The 8,135-nt window shown below is 31.7% G+C and overlaps 1 long non-coding RNA gene across 1 annotated transcript; it reads right to left on the bottom strand.

The window, feature by feature from the left end:
- Window positions 1-757: 757 nt before the first annotated feature.
- LOC139484908 (uncharacterized) lies at window positions 758-7,660 on the bottom strand. Its single transcript, XR_011655187.1, has 3 exons — window positions 7,499-7,660; window positions 5,920-6,009; window positions 758-4,646 (listed from the first exon to the last, which is right to left on the bottom strand). It is a non-coding gene; the product is annotated as an uncharacterized lncRNA (long non-coding RNA).
- Between the last annotated feature and the right edge of the window lie 475 nt (window positions 7,661-8,135).

The following is an 8,135-nucleotide window of genomic DNA, read 5'->3' as shown; positions in this document are numbered from 1 at the left end:
GCAGTTCATAGCTACTTTCAATCAATTAATTGCTGGTTTTTTATGTTTATGTTGATCACCGATGAATGAGGAGACCATATTTCAATGAGCTTTTAATAATTAAAGATTCACCATTGTTAAAGTTTAAAGTTGATCATCAAACGTTTTTACAATTTTTACACAATGTGCAAAAATTAAGAAATACTATTCAAACTTTTAGCATTTCAAATTAACTTGTCCGTTAGCTTTACTATCTTTTTAAATACTATTCGTTATCATTATTCGTTGGATACAAAATTTCGTAGATTTCCTGGTAACAGGGATACCGCGTACTTTAAATGTTAAACGATTTGCAAATCCTTTAAAAGATTGTATGCATACATTTTTAAAACTAAGGTAATCAAATATTCACGTAAATGCAAGTTTTCTTCAGTTCTTGAAAATAAGTACTCATAAAACATTAAATGAATATACAGTAGGTGAATGCAGAAGGACATATTAAACTCACATTTCTTATAAATTTATAGGGATCGATGACAGTCATGTGTAAATTAATATTTACACATAGACCTGATTAGTCCTGTAAAGATACTAGGTCAAATATTATGGATTTCAAATGATAAATATCAATTTAAATCATTGTTGATCAAAGTTTAAATAGTATCTATATGAATAACCTTCGTGTGATAGGACGGATATTTATTATTTAACCTTTATTATTACAGACTGACTAGTCGCATAAAGTATTTATGTTTTCATTTAATTGAGTAAGTATTGGTTTTTTTTTAGTAATATGATAAAAAGATTTACTTCCCCTCGAACACTTTTAAAATCTGTGTAATAAATATCGTCGTCGTTTGTCGTGCAAACTTACTCACTTTGTGTAATTCAACATCACACTTTTGATCTTTAAAGTATTCTGTTTATAAAATCATTAATGACACTATAAGGGATATATTCAAAATATTATTTAGGATGCAATATTCATTTTTATAAGACAAAAGCTTGATAATGAATTGAACTCGACTGGGATGACATACAGCAGAGTATACACAAGTCGTATCGGGCATTGTTAAGTATGGGCGATATGCTAAACACCTTAACCTTGATTACAATAAAGACAATTTAGAAGAAATTTAACATGTACTTGACGCAACTCCTCGTTTGTTGTGGAACGCGCAGGCTCTTTGAATCGGGTATATGTCTTTAAAGGAAAATTCACAACCAACTCAAAACTCTACAAACATTTGTTTTCAAATATGTTAATATTCATTTATTTTAAGGGTACATGTACTACCATATAATGTTTGACTTTACACAATATAATCAGAGAGTTTCGACAAAATTATTTTGCAATTTGTTTGGTATAGTGATCCAAATAAGTGTTATAAAGTAGCTTGTCTTCTCGTTTTTTTGTTTAGATAAGATGACTTTGAATATCATGAATATGACAGTTCTTGTTATTTTTCATAACGAATTGTTTTGTATAGTGAACACATATTTTCGTTCTCAATTTTACAGAACATGTTTACGATTCTGGATTTGCCAACCACTACAGTAATTCACGTAACAGATTTTCTGAACTGGGAAGAAAAGTTTGACTTGGCATGGGCTATACCTGCATGGAAAGATCTCTTCAATTCGACAAAAATTTGGAAATATATTGAACTAGACTGTGGTGAATTGGAATCCAAGGTCGACATAAAGCGGAGTATACAAAAATTTGTATCATGTATGGTAAAGTATGGGCGAAATGTTAAAAACCTTAAACTATATTTCTATAAAGAAAATTTAGAAGATATTTTACATGTACTAGAAGCAGCTTGTACTTCGTGTTGGAACCTTAATTATCTTGGAATTGGGTATATGCCATTTCGAAACATTTCAGAACCAACTCAAAATTTCACAAAATCGTTCTCCTCATTCCTTTGCAATCTTTTGGCTAAATGTGCAGATCTCAATTCTGTTGATATATCGTCTTTTAAGCCTTCGATGGATAATGACGAGGGACTTTCAACTCTTTTGTCAATCATACAAGATCAACATGTAGGGCATAAAATTTCAGGAATAGATTTTCTTTTGATAAGCCCTCATGGAAACTTTGACTATATGAAATTTTTCAACGTATTTGACAATTTGAAGAAGTTGGCAATCAGACGCGAATGCATAACAGGTTATTGCCTCCTACAAATGGTAGATAGAAATCTCTGTGAATTAGCTTTGTACGGAGATAGTGAATCAGATGACATTGCAGTTCCCAACGATGAACCCTTAAATGATCAAATTTGGAATAAGATACTTACAAAACGCCCAACTTTTCTTGTTGACCTGGAAATTAAGCATTTGCCAGTAGCACTAGGAGACTTTCCATGCTGTATGCCTTTACGAAATATTGGACTGACCTTTTTCAAAACTGATCTAGAACTAATAGATCTTTTGAAGCACTTTACAAAATGCTATTCCAAAACACTGGTATATCTTTCATTCGTGTTTGACGATTCAGAAGAGGATGGAGGGTTTGATTTTGATGAGCAGTTCCGTGGCTTGTCTTTTGGTCTGTTGGAACTGGTAAGGGCGTGTACTAAATTATCTTACTTACGGTACAATATGCCAATAAACAGTGCAACAGTATTATGTATAGCAAAAGAAAGGAAGATGCAAGAACTTTGTCTTTATGAAAATAAAGTATCATACATTATAGAAAACGATATGTCATCACATAATATGAAAGTAGAATGGTTGAAAGAGTGTGGATATAACCAATCCAAGCTCGAAGATACCGTTTCATCAATATGTTATAAAGGATGGCACTTGTTACCGGACGAAGAATATGAAATTCTAAATCATTAGTTTTTATTCTTATATGAGTGAATTTTTTATATGTTATCTCACAAACTCGCTGAAAGTTGTGTATCTTCAAAAACAGTAGTTTTATAGGTGACCGTTTTCAAACCAGCTTATGTGTTGTTTTGTTGGTATGAAGAATTCAAAGTTTTTTACGAGACAATAATATAATACGTTAGCATAGTAAAATCATTAAATTGCACACTAAAATATATTGATGATGTTCTACCACGTTTCTCATTTCACTATGGAGTATTAAGCATTCCAGATAAAGTTGAATTCAGAAAAGCACGACGAACACACAAAAGTAATAAAAGGGTAATCTTATTTTCAAAACTCTTGAGTTAAAGAAGTTTTGATAACGCTATGGCAAAAACATAACAAAAAAAAAAGAAAATCAAATCAACAAAATACTACATTAAAGATTTAGGACTGAGGAAAACGGACTCGACCAAAAACTCGGTTGATTTGGAAGGGTAAGAATATATGGTATCACTAGAAGTGTTCGTCATGTAGTTCATTGTAAATAAACATTTGCTAATGTCACAACTGAGGAAAAGGACAAAAGTGTGATTACGACATTTTGGACATAGCCGTGTTCAAGTCTTTAGTTAACTCGTAATGACTTGCGATATCATTTGAAGAGATGACTCCGACTTTAGCAACCTGTGAGCAGCAATTCTATATCAAGGACAAAGTAATAAAATACTCACCTTAACTATCATACTAACCAAATGAAATATAGCCTACATATGCAGTCACATGTGTTTAAGCATGAAGAAATTAGTTTCAATCCACCAGATGTTATGCTTGTACAAGTTCAGGCTATCAGTTCCATGATTTGTTCAGTGTTGCTATTTTTTTTATGTTCCCCGAATTCTTTCACATGAGCCTGATGTTGGTGTGATGTTATCCTTGTACGTTTTAGTCAGTAAATAAGAAGTATACGAGTAAATCTTATGTTGTTACAAAGTTTCTTGTTAATATGTAATAATTTCCATTTAAGATAAATACCAAGCTTAACTTAAGTGTCCTTTATACTTTATATTTTATATACATGTTTAAAGCCTGCTCACTGAAGGATGATGCTTTCAAAAAGTGCCGACAACAAAGACAACCAAGACTAGCAAGAGAGTGTAAATAACTGAAAAATATTTTCACATACACTAAATAACAAACGAAAAGTATGTTCTTTGTTGAGTATAATAAACTTGTGTTGGTCTGTTAATCTTTTCTTTTTTTTTAGCCATGGCGTTTTAAGTTTGTCATCGAGTTGAAGGTTCATTTGGTATCTTTCGTTTCTCTTCTCTCATTTCCTAGGCTTACGTCCAGTACATAACAAAAAATCGCAAACCCATAATGCAATCTTTGTATTTTCATTATCAAAATCAACTCTGAAGACGAGTGTCTAAGATGAACAACGAAGAGACTTATTATTTTTATCATAAAATCAGACAGGACAAGAAATTATGACGTCACAATTGCATTTTGACCATGAAATCAAACGAACCACAAATTATATTTTTTATAAAATATTCGAAAGGTCGGGAAATGTTAAAACTTCCTCAGAACAGTCTATGAAAGATGTTTATAATAATATAACAGATTGCTTTCAACAATCAAGGGTTTTTTCCAGATATAATACTAGTCTACTATAAACTAGGGTTCACTATCTTTATTTTGTAATGATGTGAATTATGGAGGATAAAGACATCTTTGTCCGTGACAATTGGACCATTTATGTTGTTGCTGATCTACCCACGTGGCATTATAACATCTCATTGGAAGTTCTATTCCAGCCATAGGACTATAACATTGGTAACCTGTAGAATAGTTGAATAATCATTAGAAATATGTATTTGTTTGAGATTTAAATCATAGCTTGAGTAAAATAAAAATAAGGTTATTGTAGAGGCTAGATGAATGACGGGGTTATTTTGGGGGAAGACTATATAAGTTTGATTAACTTGTGTCTCATCTGTTTTGCATATTTAAGCAAATAAAATATGTTTAAACCAAACTCAACTAAACGAGCTTTTAATGAAACATGTATGTCCCAAGTTTAAACCCGCTACATTTATTTGCACCTGTCCTATATTAGGAACCTGTTGTTAATTGGTTGTCGTTTGTTGGTGTGGTTCATAAGTGTTCCTCGTTACTCGTTTTTTATATAGATTAGGTCGTTGGTTTTCCTGTTTGAATTGTTTTACACTAGTCATTTTGGGGCACTTTATAGCTTGCTGTTCGGTGTTAGCCAAGCTCCGTTTTGAAGGCCGTACTTTGACCTTAAATTGTTTACTTTTTATACATTGTGACTTGGATGGAGAGTTGTCTCATTGACACTCATACCAGAACTTTTTTTAAATCTTTTTTATTTTTGGCATGGTGTTTTTTTTAATAAAATACTTATTTTCGGCTTCTTTTATTTATAATAGATACGTAATTATATGATTTGTTCACTTATCATTTCAGGGTAATCTAATTTTTATTAAACCCCTTGTTATCACTAAGTATAAACTTTGTGCCATACCTTTATATTTTATGAAAACAGCGTGAAAACTCTACCCATATTAAGTCGTCTGTTTTATCATTTGATGCAAACACTGGTGGCATGAATCGAAAAAAGGTATTGAAGTCTGAACTTTTTCATTAAACGCTTGACGTTATTCAAACAATACTTAGAGTTCAGATACGAGTTGTTTCGGGTTTTGTTTTGGATTTTTTTAGTACTTGTGATATTTTTTTCTATTAATGTTTTTAACGTTTTGTCTTCTCAATGTTTTTAACGTTCATTATTAATTTTGAAAACATAGGTATTTATTGGAAATCAATTGGGCATAGCATGTCATTGTTTTAGAGATGTAACGCTTATAAACCACACGAATATTGTGAGTTTTGTATAGAGATGCGAACAGTGAGAGAAGACATGTATTTATTTTTGTCCTTTATACAAAATAGACCGCCTTACATTTTTTACCACAGGTTTTCTGTATCCCTCATGATTAAATTGAATTTCTTTTATTGTTGGAATATGACAACATCGCATTTATAATAACACAATACTATTGTTTATGCTTCATGTATTAAAAAAGTTACCTGATTCGCATCCACAATAAGAATCACATAGGTCATATTTCTTTCCAAGTGCACTGAAACAAGTTCCATTTGAACGGTCTAGACGCGGGACTAAAAGGTAAATGAGGGTATATTCATATCATTAAATTAGCTGACAATTTGCAGACCTATCAATTTAAATACAGATTTATACAAACATTCCCCAATGAGTGCGACATTCAAAAAGTCAGATTTGAAATGCAAGGATTGAATTTGTTATCCTGTTTGAATTGTTTTACACTTGTCATATTGGAGCCTTTTATAGCTTGCTGTTCGGTATTAGCCAATACTCTGTGTTGAAGGCCGTATTTTGATCTATTATTGTTTATTTTTTGCAAATTGTGACTTGAATTGAGAGTTGTATTTTAAGCACTCATACCACATCTTCCTATTTATATTGAATTTAAACAATCGATTGTGAAAAGAGACTGGAGATACATACTGAAGAGTCAAAGTAAGAATGACAAAATCGGACAAAAAAAAAGAAAAATTACTACAGGACAACCAACAGCCTACAAAATACCACATACAACACAAAAGACAAGTCAACACGAACCAACCAAATAGCAGCGGTGATCACATGCACTCTGGTAGGGTAGACATATACCTACTCAACATGAGGCTCACGTAGTGTATGAATATCATATAAATGAGGTAAATGGTAGAAGCTGTTCCTCTTGTGATTTCTTTTTTAATTCTATATTATGCGATGTCATTCAGGTGAGAGGTTTAGCTAGCTATAACAACGGTTTTAATCCACACTTGTCTACATAAGAACTGCCTGTACAAAGTCAGGAATACGACAGTTGTTGTCCATTCATTTAATGTGTTTTAGCTTCTGATTTTGCCATTTGATATGGGACATTACGTTATGAATTTTCATTTAAGTTCGGTATTTTTGTTATTTTACTTTTTACTACTAGATATATAGTATCCAAAAGAATTTGTTGGAAATAACAACTGACAATTAAAAATATATCATTATAAAAATGGTCTGCCCGGTTAAATTGTATAAACAATTCGAAAAAAAATTATTTCAAAATATGTTAGACGTAGTTTTCACTCCCACCTGACAGTTGGTATATTCATCTAATTTTACTGCATTTGATTGTATATTGTTAAAGTAAGGCAATACAAGCATTTCATGAAAGACACAGCTTCTATCAAAATATCTTTCTACAATTGTATATTCAATGTCAATTTTACAGGCACTATCAAAAGCAGAAAGAAAACGCATGTTTTCTATCAATTGAAAAAGAACTTAATATGCCAATTTATCAAAACGGTATTAAATGGTGGGGAGGTGCTAGGGCTTGTGAATAACATAAACGATCCAAGTGTTGTTGACCATTTTTTACTTGATCCTAGATCTCAGTCTTTTTTATTATTTTACTTTTAACTAGGCTGGATAGAATTACTAAACCACGAAACAGAACATGCAGAACGATACACTAAATTTTTATTTTATTTTTCTCTCAATTTAGAATCAATGATGATTTTCGTTGCAGGTTTCAGTATAATATTTACAATTGTGCTAGCTCATTATACATGAATAACATACCAAGATGTTCCTGGTTAGTAAGTGTACGATTGTGTGCATCCCTACAGCAAGGTGCGGTAGAAGTACAGTCATATGACTTGGTACATGTGGTATTTCTTCTTAAATGATAGTTTGTACACCACACAATTCCTACAACACTCTACAAGGAAAGTTCATCGCTTGGTTAATATCAACAATGGTTTCGTCTTTACTTAAGACGGGAATAGCCGCTCCTTCTTAAATTTTAAAACAATGCTCATTTATCTAAGGAAATAAACAGCATGCTTTTTTATTCCGGATAATGTTGATCCAATCTTTTGAAAAGAACTGAAATATTCACCAAAAGGCTGTTTCACTAATTTTAAAGTGCAGCATTTATATTCATCTATGTTAATACACTCCTTTGTTGTTGTTTTTTTTTTATTTTTCCTTTTTTACTTGAAAACATATTCCTTAGCTTGAGTTTCCTTCTTTTACTTCCTTTAAAGAAGAAATCTGCTTCCAGTACTTCCTAATAATTCCTTATAAAAAAATCATACAGACGCAATAATGATTGGACTGATGATAATGAAATTTTTGTCTTGCGAATGACCAAGAATAAAAGTATATTCCTTTAGTTGTAGCGAAAAGCCTGCCCTCGTCTCAACGATTCTAGCAT

Source organism: Mytilus edulis, chromosome 8, assembly GCF_963676685.1.
Source record: "Mytilus edulis chromosome 8, xbMytEdul2.2, whole genome shotgun sequence".
NCBI classification, from domain to species: Eukaryota; Metazoa; Mollusca; class Bivalvia; order Mytilida; family Mytilidae; genus Mytilus; species Mytilus edulis.
The sequence above is the reverse complement of the archived record's forward strand: the minus strand, read 5'-3'. Positions and strand labels throughout refer to the sequence as shown.